General features: G+C 34.9%; 1 protein-coding gene across 9 annotated transcripts in view; it reads right to left on the bottom strand.

Moving 5' to 3' along the window:
• The window catches only part of DLG2 (discs large MAGUK scaffold protein 2), a 2,206,106-nt gene that overhangs the window by 2,007,756 nt on the left and 178,325 nt on the right, over positions 1-20,025 (bottom strand). The window lies entirely within an intron of this gene.

Genomic DNA, 20,025 nt, shown 5'->3' with positions numbered 1-20,025 from the left:
ATATACTTAATAAATGTTTATGAAAGAAGAAAGGAAGCCAGGGAAGGAAGAGCTGGGATAAGAGGAGGAAGGAAAGGAAACAGGGTAAGAAAACAGAAGGCAACTAAAAACTAACCAAAACATCTAAAAGTTAGGATGAAGAATATTCTGTTTTAATGAAATATACTATATCTTTGATAAAACATTCCATTGAACATCAACTATTGCAAAGTATACTCCACAACGTTTTCCATAACATTTTATTGTCTTTGTTTCAAGCAGTTGTTCTAATAAAGTATAAGGTGATATTCAGTCCTTTTTGCCTTGAAATTATATAACTAGTCAAAAATCAGGCAACACTTTTAGACTAGGATAGTTCTCAATTTTTCTGAAAAAGCCATGTTAAGTGTAGCTTTCCTTTTTAAATATAAACACTAGTGAGCACCTAATTTAATTGTACTCAATATGCAGCATTTTCAAAAGTAATTTTAAGAAAAAGCCACTATATGAATCCAAGCCTAGTCAGTTGCCAAGTGACCATTCTATGTCTTGCAGCTGTGGATGGTGAAACATGTAACTAAGGTACCTCTCAGAAAGGCAAATATTTTGCTTATAACCTTGAAAATAGAACAATGGATAGGCTAATTTCTGATCAACATGTGCAAAAGGGCATCCTCTTACTTTCTGTCAAGTCAGTTCTTTTCAAAGAGGGAAATTTATCCTGAGCTCAACACATCTGGAAAAAAGGATTTAAAATCTAATTTGACATTAAAATGAAAACTTCAGGGAAAATTCCATATATTGGCACAAGACAGGATGGTTTCACTGTCTTCTATTTCCTTTTATCTTTTGTTCAGAAGTTCAGAAAACGACAAGATTTGCATACTTGAAGACTGAAAACAAATGAACAAAGTCTGATTAAAAAGCATTTCTCCATCTAAAAGATTTTTACAAGCCAGAGAGCCTGGCAATGACCAATTTCAGATGAAAAGAGTGAAGCTTTGAGAGCTAAAGTAATGCACAGCAGGTGAGTGACAGCAAAACACAACACTGATGCCTTTGCCACCTGCAACAGATGTCAGGCCCTGACCCTGCCAAAACACACTGAAATGCGTGAATATCTCGGTTTAGCACTAAACAATGTTAAGATTGTTAAATTCTCAAAAAGCTGAGAAATTTTAACTGAACATTGTCATTTTTTAATTCAACAGGCATCTAGTGAGCAGTGAATCACTGAGTCTTCAACAATAGAATAAGACAAATTCCTTATTCTCACTAATATCAGAGATATATAAATTAAAAAAGGTGTTACTATCATATTTCAGAAAGTGCTACAATATTTATGAAAGACTTCATAGAAAAAGTAACAGTTAAGCTGGGTAGAGAAAGCTGAGAAGGATGAAACAGGCAAATAGGAAGGTAAAGATAGAGGCACAGAGCATAAAAGGATCTGGCTTTGGGGGATGAGTGAAACTGAATGTGATCAGAGTCTAAGGTTTGTTTGGGAGATATAGAGAAAATGCAACTGGAAAAGAAGGTACCTATCAGATTGTGAAAGGAAAAGTCTCTAAGCCGGGTTGTGGTCTGAGCCTGTGTGTTTTGGGGGTAAGGTGCCCCTGGTAGACATATGGAAGACAGACTGCACTGGGAAGAAGCGGGTGGTAAAAAGAACAAATGTGGTGAACTGTTATAATATACCAGGCAAAAGAAGACAGATAGAGGCCTGAAACAAGACTTTGACAATGAAGATAGACATCCAGGGGCAAACTCACAGACATTGCTAAGGTAGGAGTAACAGGATCTAATAAATTAAGGGATGTGGCGTATAATGACAGTCAACTATACAAAGCTCCAAGCCTCTAACCTGTATATTTTACGTTTGAAGTGCTAACATTGCCTACAGACTTTTCAGCATAAAAAACTGAATAAGTTCAGTTTAAATCATTTTACAAATAGGGATGATCAGGAGATCCTAGCCTAATCTGTTTTAGAAGACAGGTGAAGATACTTAAAAGATATTTAGACACACAAGTTTAAGCTCAGGAGAAAGATCAGGATTACAGCTAAATACATGAGTGTCATTGGCATATATGTACATTAAAGAGGAGAAAATGAGATGACTCAAGGAGAGTGCATAGAGGTGAGTCCCAAAAAGAATTGAAGACAGTCCCAGGAAACACTACCATAGAATGAATAAAAGCAGAATAGTCACAGAGGGATATTGAAAGGGAACAAGAAACCATTTATTCCAAATCATTCAAATATTGGAATTATTCCAATATTATTAATCACCTATTATGGACCAATCATTGTGCCAGAAATTAGGGATATAAATATTAATATGATAGAGTTTCTGCACAAAGAATGCTGTCTAATGGAGTTCATAGACAAATAAAAAGACAATTGTAAACTGTTGCACAGCTGCTACAAGAGAAATTTACAGTGTGTGAGGAGCAAACAGAGATCATCAGCAATGTCAAATGTGACCTCAGCACAGACGTTATTAAAATTTGAATGTAGTATTTAGAGTTTGTATCAAGATGCTCTTTCTTGTAAACCATACTGACTCTTAAACCTTAAAATATTTTCACTGGTCACTTTATACATTCTATTACAGAGTATCACACAAGAGACAGTAAAAAGAAAAAAATTATTTTCATATAGGTTCTACATGCAAATATACCCATAGTTTGAACTTTGAAGAGATCCTGTAACAGAGTTCAAAAAGGTCCTCTAAAATTCCATAAAAATGGTATTTTTTTCTAGATGGATAAGAGATAGTGGAAGAGGAAAACAATAGCACGTATACTCTATTTGTGTTTAACCTGGTCGTTCCTGAAACTTCATATATTTATGTGACACCTGAGACTCAGAGTTAGAGCACTGAACCTATGAAAGTCAGCATTACCCCATACAGCAGCTGCCAAAAGGGCTGAAAAAGTGATCTGACTTTGACTAGAGATATGAATGAAGCTGATATGGATAGGACTAAAGTGAATCAGAGTACAGGGTAAAGGATAATATGGTCCATATTTTAAAACTTCAACTTCTGTGTGAGACAAAAGGAAGAGATGTTTATTTGATGCAAAATTTATATTTTGGGTAGCACAATATCTAATTTAACTTGTATAGTCAGTTTATTTGAACCCCATAATTCCACGGAATCTTGAATAGGGCATGAGATCGTGTTGATTTGTACAGGTTAGTGTGATGCCCCAATATATTCCAGAGTAATTTGGGCAGAGAATATAAACGTATATGCAAAGTCCCCATGGAGGACTGGGGAGAAAGGAGGAAATATTCAACTTCCCCATCTGTGGAATTCCTGATATGCTTGCAAGCAGTGGGGACAACCAGTTCAATGGGCTGAAACCTAGATCTTGAGGTTCAACACTATGAAACTTATTTCTTCAAACAAGAAGCTAAGCCTATTTATGATTATGCCTGTGTTTTAGTTTGCTAGCTGCCAGAATACAATATACCAGAAACAGAATGACTTTTAAAAAGGGGAATTTGATAAGTTCTAAGGCCAAGAAAATGTCCCAATTAAAACAAGTCTATAGAAATGTCCATTCTAAGGTATCCAGGAAAAGATACTTTGATTCAAAAATCTGATGACGTTCACAGTTTCTTTCTCAAGTGGAAGGGCACATGGCGAACACAGTCAGAGTTTCTCTCTCATCTGGAAGGGCACATGGCAAACAGCATTATCTGCTAGCTTCTTCTCCTGGCTGCCTGTTTCCTGAAGCTCCCGGGAGGCATTTTCCTTCTTCATCTCCAAAGGTCACTGACTGGTGGACTCTGCTTCTTGTGGCTATATTGTTCTGCTCTGCTCTCTCTGAATCTCTCATTCTCCAAAATGTTTTCTCTTTTATAGGACTCCGGAAACTTATCAAGACCCACCCAAATGGGTGGAGACATGTTGTCACCTAATCCATCTTAACAACCACTCATGATTAAATCACATCTCCAGGGAGATGATCTGATTACAGTTTAAAACATACTGTACTGAATAGGGATTATTCTGCCTTTCTGAAATGGGATTTAAATTAAAACATGGTTTTTCTAGGGGACATACATCTTTTCAAACCAGCACAGCCTGGGAGTCACTCCAGAGAACGACTCTGGTTGTTCAGGTGTGGCCTCTCTCTCTGGGTCAACTCGGCAGGTAAACTAACTGTGCTCCCTGCTCTGTGGAACATGGCTCCCACAGGTGTAAATCTCCCTGGCAACATAGGACAGAAATCCTGGGATGAGCTGGGACCTGGCGTCATGGGATTGAGAAAGACTTCTTGACCAAAAAGGGAAGAGAGAAATGAGACAAGGTAAAGTTTCAGTGGCTAAGAAATTTCAAACAGAGTCAAGAGGTTGTCCTGGAGATTATTCTTATTCATTGTATAGACATCCCTTTTTAGTTAATGGTACACTGGAGTGGCTAGAGGGAACTACCTGAAACTGTTGAACTATGTTCCAGTAGCCTTGATTCTTGAAGACAATTGTATAACTATATAACTTTTACAATGTGACTGTGTGATTGTGAAAACCTTGTGTCTGTTGCCCCTTTTATCCAAGGTATGGACAGTAGATTAAAAATATAAGGATAATAAATAAATAAATAAATAAATAAATAAATAATAGTGGGGGTATGAGGTAAAGAAAAATTGGGTAGATTGAAATACTAGTGGTCAATGAAATGGAGGGGTAAGGGGTATGGGGATGTATGAGTTTTTTTCTTTTTATTTACTTTTCTGGAATGATACAGATGTTCTAAAAATGACCATTGTGATAGATGCGCAGCTATGCAATGATACTGTGCACCACTGATTGTACACTATGGATGGACTTCATGTGTGTGAAGATTTCTCAATTAAAATATTTTTTAAAAAACAGAACATATACTAGTAAAAACATAAAGATATTGAATACATTCTGTTTGGTCAGACACCAAGCATTACCTGAGAACTCAGTCACATAAGAGGTCTTTGAAAGCAGGTACTGTGGTTTGGAAGTCCTGAGCATCATGAACTTTGTGCTCAGTTCTATCTCTGCCACTTGCAGTTGGATTTTTTTTTTTATTAGAGAAGTTGTAGATTTACAAAAATATCATGCAAAAAAATGGAGTTTCCATATATTGCTCCCCAACCCCACATCATTATTATGTTGCGCTAATGCGGTATTTTTATTATAACTGATGCAAGACTATTATTATAATTGTACTATTATCTACAGCCAATAGTTTATATTAGGGTTCATTGTTTGAGTTGTACATTCTTATAGTTTTTTAATCTTTATTAGAATATCATATATAAAACTAAAATTTCCCCCTTTTAATCACATCCACACCACCATCCACTACCAAAACTTTTGATCCCCCTAAATAGAAATTCTGGATCAATTAAGCCTTAATTCCCCATTTCCTATTCTACATCCCATTCACTGGTAATCTATATTCTAGTTTCCCACCCTATCAACTTGCTTAATCTAATTATTTCATAACAGTAAGTTCATACAATATTTATTGTTTTCAGTCTGGCTTATTTCACTCAACATGATATCTTCAAGATTCATCCATATTGCCACATTTATCAGATTTTAATTCATTTTATGACTGAATAATATTCCATTGTATTATATAACAGTTTGTTTATCCATTCATCAGTTGATGGATATGGGTTACTTCTATCTTTTGACAATTGTGAATAATGTCACAATGATCATTAGTGCAGAAATATCTGTTTGAATCCCTGCTTTTAATTCTTTTGTGTATGTAACCAGGTGATATGGTAATTCTATCTTTAACTTCCTGAGGAACTGCCAAAAAATATTTTCAACAGTGGCAGTACCATTTTATATTCCCATCAATAATGAACAACTGTTTCAAATTCTCTGTATCTTCTCCAATACTTTTCACTTTGTTTTTATTTTTTATTGAATATCAGCCATTCTAATGGGTATGAAATGGTAAATCATTGAAGTTTTGATTTGTATTTGCCTAATAGCTAATGATATTGAGCATCATTTCATGGGCACATTGGAATTTGCATATCTTCTTTGGAGAAATGTCTATTTAAATCATTTTTATTGTTTATCTTTCTGTTGAGTTATAGGGTTGCTTTATAAATTCTGGATGTTAAATCATTTTCAGATATGTGGTTTCCAAATATTTTCTCCTATACCGTAGGTTGTCTTTTCAATCCCATCATGAAGTCCTTTGATGCACAAAAGTTTTAAGATGTTCCATTTATCTATTTTTCTTTTGTTACTTGTGCTTGTGTTTTAAAATATAAAAACCATTGCCTAACACAAGGTCCCAAAGATATTTCCCTATGTTTTCTTCTTGGAGTTTTATAATCCCATTTCTTATATTTAGGTCTTCAATCTATTTTTGGTTGATATTTATATATGGTGTAAGATAAGGGTCTTCCTTCATCCTTTTTTTTTTTTAACATGGGCAGGCACCAGGAATCGAACCTGGGTCCTCTGGCATGGCAGGCAAGCATTCTTGCCTGCTGAGCCACCGTGACCCACCCTCTTCCTTCATTCTTGACATACAGATACAAGTTGCCCTAGCACCATTTGTTGAAGAGGCACTCTTGTCAAAAATCAATTAGCCATATAAGTGAAGGTTTATTTATGTATATTCAGTTTGATTCCATTGTCTGTATGTCTGTCCTTGAACCAAAATCATGCTGTTTTGATTACTGTGACATGGTAATAAGTTTTAAAATTGGGAAGTGAGTCCTTCAACTTCATTATTAATTTTCAAGATGGTCTTGGCTTTTTGGGCCCTTTAGCCTTCCATATGAATTGGCTGATTGGCTTTTCCATTTCTGCAAAGAAGGCTGTTTGGATTTTGATTGGTATTGCTTTGAATCTGTAAATTGCTTTGGGTAAAATTAACATCTTGACAATATTTAATCTTCCAATCAATGAGCATGAATGTCCTTCCATTTACTTAGCTTTTATGTATATTTATAATTATTATGTCTTCTTAATTGACAACTTCAGTAGAATATAGTGACTTTATCTCCTTAATAATTTTTTTATTTAATGTCTTTTTATCTGATATTAGTGTAGCTGCCCTAACTCTAATTAGGTTACTATTAGCATGGTATATTTTTTTCCATCCTTTTACTTTCAGCCTACTTGCGTCTTTGAATTTAATGACAGTCTTTTGTAAACAGCATATAGTTAGGTCATGCTGTTTTATCCATTCTGCCAATCTCTGCCTTTTTGCTGAAGAGTTCAATCCATTTACATTTAAAGTAACTACTGATAATACACAACTACTACAATTTTACCATTTGGTCTTATGAGTCTTATCCTTTTTTGTCCCATAATTTTTTAGTTAATGCCTGCTCTCCTATTTTTCTATTTTTGTACTATTTTGGATCCCTTCTCAATTCTTTCTGTGTATTTTTTTCTTATATATATTTTTTGATTACCGTAAGGCTTAAATTTTTCTTAAATCTATAATAATCACTTTCTATTTGATACCACTTGACTTTAATTGCAGTACATACACTGTTTCTATACTCCTCTATCTACCCACCTTTTTGTTGTACTTGTCGCAAATTATATCTTTATACATTGAATGTCCAGAACCACAGATTGATCATTATTTTTCATGCATTTGCATTTTAAACCTTTCAGAAGTAAAAAGTGTGTTACATACAAAAAATACAATGCAAAAGTACTGACATTTATAATTACACATCTGGTTACCTTTAGTAGAGCTCTTTATTTATTTATTTATTTATTTATTTATGCCGCTTCAATCCACTGTCTGGAGTCCTTTGCTTTTAGTCAGAAGAACTCCCTGTACTGTAGCTTGTACAGCAGGTCTAACGGTGATGAACTCCCTTGGTTTTTCCTTATATGGGAATGCCTTAATCTCTCCCTCACTTTTAAAAGACAATCTCACTGGATATAACATTTTTGGTTGGCAATTATTTTCTTTCAGCACTTTAAATATTTCATGCCACTGCCTCTTGTGTCCTTGGTTTCTGATGAAGAATTAGAACTTAATCTCATTTTAACTCCCTTGTATATTATACATTGCTTCTCTTTTGCTGCTTTCAGGCCTTATCCTTGGCATTCGACAGTTTGAATATTATGTGTCTGGGCTTGGTTCTCTATGAGTTTATCCTGTTTGGGGTTCACTGTGCTTCTTGAATGCAAATATTTATATCTTTCATTAAGTTTGATTTTGTATTATTATTTCTACCCCTCCTGGGTGCTCTATTGTATGACTTAAAGCAGGCACTCCTTTGCTCCAGGCCACTTTGACTTTCTTACACTGTTTTAGCTATCCAAAAGCTGCTTCTGTCTGGAGGGCAAGTGCTAGCAGGGTGAGCCAGAGATAAAATTCCTAATCAGTCTTTCAGGTTGCCCAATTGACTGTTACCTACACACAGGCACCTAGTTTGTGCAAAGGAGTTACTCCACTCCCGCTGGAACAGAGCCAGGGTTCCCACAAAGGAAGGCAGGTTGTCTCCATATTGTGCTGTGAAGGGGTGGCAAAGAGGTCAACAAGGGTACCACAAGCTTCTCCTACAACTTTTCAGAATTATATTTCTTGATTGGGCACCTGCCCAATTACTGCAATACTTAACTGTTTCTGGAGTTTTTAGGAAGATGGCTCTGCTAGTCTGTGCTAGTTATTCAAAGATTCTGTGGATGAATTCTAGATTTAAACCACCATCTTGGTCAACAAGAAGTTCTGTATGCTGGATTTTTTTTTGTATGCTGTGCAGTGGAAGTCACGTTTCATTCTTTTCCATGTGAATATCCCTTTTACTCTTTCTTTTCTTTCTTTTTTTTGGCATGCATGGCCTGGGAATTGAACCTGTGTGCAGGATTTAAATTTTTCCTTTTCTAAAATGATTTATTTGAAAGAGATGATTCTTGTTTCCATTTCTGCTCAAGTATTCTGTGGCATAAGAGACACAGTCCTTAAGGAATAAGCAACTAATAAACAAAAATGTACAGTGTGGCCATAAAATCCCAACACATAAGATTTTGTCTTCTGTGAACTATTTACTTAATAACAATTCCACCTAAAAACAGTTAGAGGCCCAGAAGTGAGTAAAAGAATATGGGGAAAGTTAAAACCATACATGGATAATTAAGGAGAGAATGCAGATAACTTCTAATCAACACACTTGAATGCTTATCATTTGCCAAGTACTATAATAAATATTTCACGTGTACTATGTTATTTGTCTTCATAACAACTCAATTAAGTAGTAACTATTACTATTTCCATTCTACACACAAGGAAACTGAGGTTTAGAAAGGTAAAGTATTTTGTTCGAAATCAAAGAACTAATCAGTGGCAAAACTGGGTTCAAATCCAACTTATCTGAATCCACAGCCACCCCCTTCACCACTTCACAATACAAAATCTACAAACTACCATAACCACAGAGGAATGAAAGGAAAAGTCTGAGTCCAGAATTGTACTGAGAGACTGAAAATTATTGGAAATGAATCAAAGAAAATCTCATGACTAAGACAGACCTGAAGATGTGATGTGAAGTTAGTCTACCATAAGGCATTATAATATTATTAACCTAAATGATCCAAAAGTGTTTCATTCTAAAAAAAAATGAAATATTAATTTGAATAGACATTTTAAGTTGAGTTAACATCTAATCACCACAATAAATTATACCTCACACATCATAGAAGTGCTAAGTCTCCACACAATTTATTCTTCAATTATAGAGTTACACAATGAATACAGAGAGGGTAGATTGATAAGTGTCAAACCTCAGGTTCAGAAGGGAAAACTTATAAATTTACACCCAAATAAATGTGACAGTTTATGAGTAAGAAAAAAAAAGGCTGAAGTATAATAAATCCTCTCTGACAAAGACAGCAGAAGGGGAAAAAATAAGGAAAAAAATGAGGAGTCTTTAGGACTTTGGATAAACATCACTGAGAAAAGAGAGTCAAGCTGTATTAGCGACTCTAAGAGTCAGCATTATAGGGAAGTGGGACAAATTCTCAAATGAATTCTTAAAACCCAGAACCAATTAACATACTGAAAGCATACTCAACACTATTGGACAGTGAATCCAAACTGAATTCTATTAAGTCCAGGAAGCTGCTTTGATGTGTCATCATGTCACTGAGACAGAAGATCCAATTATAGTTTTAATAGCTAAACCATAAAGATACTGTAACTCGTGAGGGCCAGTAAGAATGCTGAGATTCAGAAAGCGTATTTGATAAGTAGACCTTTACTCCTCTGGCATTTGATAATAACACAAATCAGCATGAATCTTATTCATTTATTATTCAACAAATATTCACATTGAGGCCACTGTTCTGGCACTAGAATCAAGTAAAGTGAATATAAAAAAATCTCTGTTTGTGGATTTTACATTCTGGTTCAATAAACAATTTTTTAGGGGAAATATATACTGTATAAGAAAATGCTAAGAGCTCTGAAGAAAAATAAAATGAGGAAGAGAAAAGGAGGAATGTGAGAGACAAGTACAGGGGGTAAGCTTTTCATTCATGCTGTTTTAAATATGATTTACAGGAAAGTTCTCACTGAGTAGGTAATATTTGAACAGAAGCTTAAAGGAGGTTGTAGAATGAGCCATTTCTAGGGGGAACAGAAAGGGAATAACCACTGAAAAGTCCTTGAGGAAACAGTATTCTTAGCACCAAGATGCCAGTGCACCTGGAGCACAATGAGAGAAAGGGAAATACTCAGAAAGGAGGTTAAAAAAAAATATATATATATATATATATATGTAGTAAGGACTTTTTGGTGGGAACATAGTGAAGTACAGAGCTCCAGGACTCAGTCCTTCTAAAGAACAAGTATTAAAGAGGCAGGAACTGTCTGAAACAACTATTTTGAAACTCTGAAGGCCATAATAACACTGTACAGGGAGAAGATGGCGGCTTAGTAAGACGCGCGGGTCTTAGTTCCTCCTCCAGAAAAGCAACTAAAGAAACAGAAACAATACGAAACAGCTCCCGGAGCCACGACAGAGACCAAAAAGACAGCGTACCCCATTCTGGAACGGCTGAATGGGCAGAGAGAATCCACTGAGGTGAGATACCCAAGGGGCGTGCGTTTTCCCGGCCGGGGCGGCTGGCGACTGGGGTCCCCTCCACGCACGTGGCTCCCCGGTCTGACTGGGAACGTTGGATAGCGGGGCCCTCCCGCCACGCTTGGCGTCTCGGGCCAGCTGGGCAATTTGGACCAGCAGACCCCAAGCCACGGCGGCCGGCAACCCACCCCCTCCACGCGCGGTTTCCTGGGCCGACTGCCCCGCAGACAGACGACTGCCACGAGCACCACCTACTGGGCAGGAAAAGAAAAACAGCCCAGAGATTTCACAGAAAAACCTTTCAACCAGCCGGGTCCCACACCCAGGGAAATCTGATCAAATGCCCAGACACCAGCAGAAAATAATGGATGACGCTTGGAAAATTAAAGATATGGCCCAGTCAAAGGAACAAACCAATAGTTCAAATGAGATACAGGAGCTGAGACAACTAATGCTGAATATACGAACAGAAATGGAAATACTCTTCAAAAACCAAATCAATAAATTGAGGGAGGACATGAAGAAGACATGGGCTGAACAAAAAGAAGAAATAGAAAATCTGAAAAAACAAATCACAGAACTTATGGGAGTGAAGGACAAAGAAGAAAAAATGGAAAAAACAATGGATACCTACAATGGTAGATCTAAAGAGACAGAAGCTACAATTAGTGAACTGGAGGTTGGAACATCTGAATTCCAAAAAGAAACAGAAACTATAGGGAAAAGAATGGAAAAACTTGAGCAGGGGATCAGGGAACTGAATGACAATATGAAGCACACAAATATACGTGTTGTGGGTGTCCCAGAAGGAGAAGAGAAGGGAAAAGGAGGAGAAAAACTAATGGAAGAAATTATCACTGAAAATTTCCCAACTCTTATGAAAGACCTAAATTTACAGATCCAAGAAGTGCAGCGCACCCCAAAGAGAATAGACCCAAATAGGCGTTTTCCAAGACACTTACTAGTTAGAATGTCAGAGGTCAAAGAGAAAGAGAGGATCTTGAAAGCAGCAAGAGAAAAACAATCTGTCACATACAAGGGAAACCCAATAAGACTATGTGTAGATTTCTCAGCAGAAACCATGGAAGCTAGAAGACAGTGGGATGATATATTTAAATTACTAAAAGAGAAAAACTTCCAACCAAGGCTTCTATATCCAGCAAAATTGTCCTTCAAAAATGAAGGAGAAATTAAAACATTTATAGACAAAAAGTCATTGAGAGAATTTGTGACCAAGAGACCAGCTCTGCAAGAAATACTAAAGGGAGCACTAGAGTCAGATATGAAAAGACAGAAGAGAGAGGTATGGAGTAAAGTGTAGAAAGAAGGAAAATCAGATATGATATATATAATACAAAAGCCAAAATGGTAGAGGAAAATATTATCCAAACAGTAATAACACTAAAAGGTAATGGACTGAATTTCCCAATCAAAAGACATAGAATGGCAGAATGGATTACGACCCAGCAATACCACTACTAGGTATCTACTCAAAGGACTTAAGGGCAAAGACACAGACGGACATTTGCACACCAGTGTTTATAGCAGCATTATCTACAATTGCAAAGAGATGGAAACAGCCAAAGTGTCCATCAACAGACGAGTGGCTAAACAAACTGTGGCGTATACCTACGATGGAATATTATGCAGCTTTAAGACAGACTAAACTTATGAAGCATGTAATAACATGGATGGACCTAGAGAACATTATGCTGAGTGAGTCTAGACAAAAACTAAAGGACAAATACTGTATGGTCCCACTGATGTGAACCGACATTCGAGAATCAGCTTGGAATATATCATTGGTAACAGAGACCAGCAGGAGTTAGAAACAGGATAAGATAATGGGTAATTGGAGCTGAAGGGATACAGACTGTGCAACAGGACTAGATACAAAAACTCAAAAATGGACAGCACAATAATACCTAAGTGTAATGTAACTATGTTGGAACACTGAATGAAGCTGCACCTGAAATATGGTTTTTTGTTTGTTTGTTTGTTTGTTTGTATCTTCTGTTTTTGTTTTTTTTCTTTTTCCTTTATATATATATATATTTTTTATTAGTATTATTATTTTAATTCTCTTCTCTATATTAACATTCTATATCTTTTTCTGCTGTTTTGCTAGTTCTTTTCCTAAATCGATGCAAATGTACTAAGAAATGATGATCATACATCTATGTGATGATACTAAGAATTACTGAGTGCATGTGTAGAATGGAATGATTTCTAAATGTTGTGTTAATTTCTTTTCTTTTTTTTGATTAATTAAAAAAATTTTAAAAATTGGATAAAAAAATAAAAGCACATAGTAGATTCAGGAAAAAAAATAAATAATAGAGGAAAAAATGTTAAAATAAATTCAGTTTGAAATACTAGCGATCAATGAAAAGGAGGGATAAGGAATATGGTATGTAAAAATTTTTTTTCTTTTTCTGTTTTTGTTTTATTTTTCTGTTGCCTTTTTATTTCTTTTTCTGAATTGATGCAAATGTTCTCAGAAATTATCATGATGATGAATATGCAACTATGTGATGATATTGTGAATTACTGATTATATATGTAGAATGGAATGAGCATATATTACGGATGTTTGTGTTTCTTTCTTGTAATTTCTTTTTAATTAATAAAAAATTATTTTAAAAAAAATAATAATACTGTACAGCATCCAGGGAAGAGCAGAAGAGACTGATAAATTACAGTAAAAATGGTAAATTGCTTTCACCACACTGTGCTATGGGCACCCATCCCCAACTCTCATGGCAAGTCACCATGAGGTCCAATTCCTGACTGGCACATTGGTGAGAAAAATATATGTGGATAAGTACAGGACCACAAATAACCAAAACCACCTTAACAAAGAAGAATGAAGTTGAGGTACTCACAGTTCCTACTCTTAAAACATAATACAAATTCACAGTAATCAAAACAGTTTGGTACAAAGAAAGACATAAAGACTAACGGAATCAAATTGAAAGCTCAGAGATCAACCTTCACATTTATGGCCAACTATTTTTGAAAAGGGGACAAAGGTCATTCCATTGGAAAAGAATAGTCTCTTCAACAAATGGTGCTTAGGAAATTGGATTTTCATTTGCCAAAAAAGAAGGAGGACCCCTACCTCACATCATATACCAAAAAAAAAAAAAAAAAAAAAAAATGGATCAAAAATCTAAATATAAGGGCCAGAACAATCAAACTTCTAGAAAAGCATACAGGGAAATATCTTTAGGAACTTGTGTAACAAAAGAAAAAAATAGATAAATGGGACCTCATAAAAATTTTAAAACTTTTGTGCATCAAGGACTTTTTCACAAAAGTGAAAACACAACCTATTCAGTCAGATAAAGTATTTGGAAAGCATATATCCATTAAAAGTTTAATATCCAGAATATATAAAGAAATCCTACAAGTCAACAATAAAAGCAAGCAATTCAATTTAAAAATGGACAAAAGACTTGAACAGACTATCTCCAAAGAGGATATAAAAATGACTAAGAAGCACATGAAAAGATGTTAGACATCACTAGCAGATCAAAACCACAATGAGATACTGTTTTATCCCCATTAGAATGACCATTATTTAAATAAATAAAAAAACAGGAAATAATAAATGTTGGAGAGGTTGTGTGATGGAAATGAAAAATGGTACAGCCATGTGGAAGACAGTTTGACAGTTCCTCAAAAAATTAAGTTTAGAATTACCACATGACCTGGCATTCCCTCTAATAGATATATGCCCAAAAGAACTGAAAGCAGGGACTAAGAAAGATATTTTCACACTGATGTTCTTAGCAGCATTATTCATAATTGTGAAAAGATGGAAGCAACCAAAGTGTCCATCAATCAATGACTGGATAAACAAAATATGGTATATATGTACAGTGGGATATTAGTCAGCTGTAAAAAGGATGAAGTTCTGTTATATGGAACAACATGGATGAAACTTGAAGATATTTTGCAGAGTGAAATAAGCCAGACACAAAAAAGACAAATATCATATGAGTTCAGTAATGTGAAATAGTTAGAATAAGCAAGCTCATAGAGTTAGATCTAGGATATAGGTAACCAGGGGCTGGGTTTTGGGGTAGATAATGGGTAATTAAGGCTTAATTTGTATAGAATTTCTATTTAGGTTGATTATAAAGTTGTGAAATGGATAGTGGTGATGGTAGCATATTATTTTGAGTGTAATTAACAGCACTGAATTATATATGTAAATGTGGCTAAAAGGAGAAATTTTAGGTTTTATATATATTCCTAGACTAAAACTTAAAAGATAAAACATTGAACTGTATAACACAGTGAACCTATTGTAAATGATGAACTATAGTCAATAACACATGTTTAAAGTATTCTTTCATGAATTACAATAAATGTACCACACTAATATGAGGAGTTTATAAAAGGTGATATATGGGGAAAATACATCTAACGTAAACTATGAACTATAGTTAATAGTACAATTTTAATATTCTTTCATCAACTGTAAGAAAGGTACCACACTAATGCAAAGTGTCAACAATAGGGGTGTATATGGAAATGCTATATTTCTTACATGACTGTTCTGTAAACCTACAATTACTCTAAACAATTTAATTTTTAAAAAGAAAGAAAAAGCCCTCCACCTCTACACGTATGCCCATAGTGCACTTTCTCATTCTTCAAATTTATCTGAATTTGCATATTTCAATGCTTAAATTGAAAGTTCCTCCCCAAATCTGTCCCAACCTGCCTCATGGGGTAGCACCAATATGCTTTAGGAAATTGAACTCAGGGTCAATTAGGCTCTGATTAGTCTAAACCAATCACAGTAATCCAATCCCCTAAACTGGGCCTAAGCAATTCAACCCATGTCATTCCCCTGGTGACTTTAAATGCAATTTCATTGAGATATATTCATCATTATATAATCATCCAAAGTACATAATCAGTGACTCATACTATCATCATATAGCTGTGCATTCACCACCACAATCAAGTTTAGAACATTTTTATTATTCCAAAAATAAACAAAAATAAAAAAGAACACCCAAAACATCCCATGCCCTTTATCACCTCCCCCCATTGTTTATTTATTTTTTGTCTTTATTTCTTACTTATCTACCCACACACTAGATAAAGGGAGTGTCAATCACAAGGTTTTCACGGTCACACTGTAAAAGTCATTATACAATCATCAAGAATGTGGTATCACACAGAAGTTGAAGTTTTAAAATACAGTCAATATTATCCCTTACCCTGTATTCTGATTTACCTTAGTCCTAACCAGATCAGCTTTATTCATTTCTATAATTGAAGTCTGATCTCTTTTTGAGCTTCTTTAACAGTTGCTGTATGGAGTAATGCTGACTTTAATGGTGACACTTTAGAGTTAGGGGGTGTGGGAGCAGGGCATATAACCTAAGTCAGCCCAATAAGCCTGAAGGAAATAATTTTTGTTCACTGGCTGGGCTGGAAGCACCTTTTGTCTCCTGTTGGATGAAACAAGGATGCATGTTGCCCCCAATGCTCTGGCAGGTAGCTCACTAGATCATGAGGAGGAAAAGCCCTAAGATAAGTCAACACTGTGGATAGCAGGGAGGTGAGAGAGAAGCCATCTAGGTTCCTGATGACATCCTTGATTCACTGAGTGAAACTACACTGAATTAGTGTCCTATTGTGCCTACAGCTAGGCAAGTCAATGCATTTCCTTATTGTTTAATTCCATTTGCACTGGGTTTTCTATTACCTGAGGTTTAATGTATCTAACTGAAATAAACTCCAGGGATTAGGTACTGCTATTCTCCTGTACAATACAGAGAATGAAACAATAAACACTATTAACCTTGGAGATATTAAGTAATTTTCAAGGTTGAAGAGCAGGAAGTAGACCTAAGATTCAAACCTTCATTTTTTTTTTAACTCTATGGCTATATCCTTCCTACTATGCTATACTACTGAATTTGTCTTATCTAACTAGCCAGTAATTTTGTGACAATGGGAAAAGCCATTCTTACGAATTTTTAAATTCCATTCAAGGACTAGTCTCTAGCATAATGATTAAAAATAAAAGACTTTAAAAATCTATTTTGTTATTTTTCATTGACATTCCATGCTTTTTCAGTCTCCTAGGCTACTTAAAGCAGATAACATAAAATGGATTGCCTTAAGCAATGGGTATTCATTAGTTTACAGTTTAAGGATTAAAAAATGTCCAAATGCAAGAATGCTTTCTCCCCAGAGACCACCTGCTGGTGATCCTTGGCTCCTGTGACACATGGCAAGGCACATGGCAGCATCTCCTGGTCCTTCCCTTCTCTTCTGGTTTCATTGCCTTCAGGTTCTTGCTTCTGTAGCTTTTTTTTCTCTCTCTGTATTCATTCTATTTCTGAAGGACCCCAGTAATAGGATTAATCCCATTCTGAATGAGGTGGCTCACACCTTAACTGAAATAGCCTCATCCAAAGATCCTACTTAAAATGGGTTTATATCCACAGAATGGATTTAAGAACATGTTTTTCTGGGGTAAATACAGCTTCAAATCACTACACACACCTTCTATAATAGAATACCAAAAAGGAAACAGAATGAATTAAAAACTGAAATTTGACTTCATAAGTATTTCTGCAGTAACCTATTTATTATTTGGTACACTGTAAGTGCTATATGTCCTGGGACCATATCTGTTTTTTGTTTTTGTTTTTTCTGTTCACTGTTGTATCTCCAGTGCAAACAAAATAGTTAGGATATAGTAGGCACCAACAAATACTTGAAAGTTGAATAATGCATGAAGAAAATTTCTAATTTCATACTTCTTTATAAAAAATGCCTTTTTTCTTCTCCTGGAAAAAACAGCATGCAGAGACTTTCTTTTGAAAGTCTTGGTTTCTGTGGGAAGAGAAATTAGACACATGTAAAAAAACAAATAAAGACTAATAGTATGTCCGTTTATGTACCTACAATTAATTTAATTTGTTTTTGTCTAGTCACTCATTAAGTATTTATTAATCATTTATTATGTGAAAAACATTGAAGAATACAAAGATATTAAAAACTGTCCTGCCTGGAACATCAGGCTGTGACAGAAAGTAAGGAAATGCTCAAATACTGATGAGAATGTGTCCAAAGGATACAGAGCTAATTTGAAGGGACTCCCTACAGCCAAACCTGGGCAAATTAAGCATCAAAATAAATAGTTTTTGTAACTGATTACACCCCATAGAATAAAATAAGGAGCCACAAATGAATAAATAAACAAGTGCATGGGGGTAGAATGAAAGTTCTGTCCTACAGTAGAAAAACAATTAACAAATGTAGAAGGAATGATAGAATGAGAAAATCACCATTTTTCAACCACTATAGTAGCAACCATTGTTTCAGGCAAGAATTATCAATGAATGCTAAAACTAACAGATAAAAATTTGATCAGAAATGGGATATTTCCATAGTTTCAAAGTTACATAGCACAAAATACTTACAGAGGAAAAAATGGCAACCTTAGAGCGAAGAAATCTGGCACATACTATTTTAACCAAGAGATCAATGCTAAAATCACTATTAGTGGAATAAATAGATATCAAGTGCCTCCTAATATAATGCACTGAGAAGGATACATCATTTTTGTTGTTTCCTGCCAAAAATGCATACCCTAAATTTAATCATGAGGAAAGATCAGGCAAACCAAAATTGAAAGAATTCAGCAAAATAAATGGCCTGTACATTCTAAAACTGTCAGGATCATTAAAAAAGAAATACTAAGAAATTATTCCACATAAAAGAAGAACAGAGAGATTTGACAACTAAACCCAATAATGCAATCATGTGTTGGATCCTAGACTACAGTTTTTTTATATATAAAGGGCATTTGTGGAATAATTGGCAAAATTTGCATAAGGGCTGTGTATTAGATAATAGTTCTATATCAATATTAATATCTTGATTTTTATATTTATACTGTGTACATATAAGAAAATAGCCTTGCTTTTAGGAAATACACACTGTTTTACACAACCAAACAATTAGAAAAAATAACAGTTACATATATAGACAGAATGATGAGGCAAACTCAGCAAAATGTTAAGATCTGGGAATATGGACGAAGGCACACCAGAATTCCATGTGCTATTTTTGCAGTTTTTCTGTAAGTCTGAAATTATTTCAAAACAAAACTTTAAAAATAAGTGGATAAATTAGAAAAACTTAAATAAAAATCTCTCTTTCCTTATAGAGCTTATAGCTTATTATATAAGACATATAAAGCATGTGATATTTCATTGAAAACTGACAATGAATCCTCTCTATAGACTAAAGCCTTAACATCTTAGCCTGACACTCAAGTCCTCACATAATCTGATCCAAGCCTAGACTTGCAGCAATATTTTCCAAAATCCTCTTTCTTTTTCACTATATTCCAGTCAAACTAAATTTTATACCCCATTTTTTTCTCTCCTTAGAAAATGTAGTAATGCTAGGTGCTCCACCTAGAATTTCCTTAGTTTCATTTCCACACCTGTAAATTATGCTCAGAAGCAACCCCATTTTGCCAGCTAAATATAATCTTTCCTTCCTCTAAATTTCTACTACCTTTTATGTTTCTTCTGTTTTATATCTTGTATTATAAGTATATGTTCATAGTTATTTATCTCCCCATCTAGCCTATAAAATTTGAAGGACAGGATCTAAGTTTATCTTACACAACAATAGATAGTGTGTATTGTCTATAATCATATTAGTAGTAAAAATAGTAACACGCATTACTGAGTGCTTATCACATGCAAAGTACTGTATCAATGGCTTTCAAGTACAATTATTATTCCCATTTTGCAACTTAGGAAATGAGATTTAGGGAAAATGAGAAACTTTTCCAAAATCATGCTGTAAGGTCTGGAATAAGCATGCAAACATAGATATAATCATTTCAAAGTCCATCCTCATTATACTATATTATGCTATTAATTTATTATCTCTTTCCATAGCTGCCTTTACCTAC

This window comes from Tamandua tetradactyla, chromosome 8 (genome assembly GCF_023851605.1).
Source record: "Tamandua tetradactyla isolate mTamTet1 chromosome 8, mTamTet1.pri, whole genome shotgun sequence".
NCBI lineage: Eukaryota > Metazoa > Chordata > Mammalia > Pilosa > Myrmecophagidae > Tamandua > Tamandua tetradactyla.
Note: the sequence above shows the minus strand (reverse complement) of the source record. Positions and strands in the feature narration are given on the sequence as shown.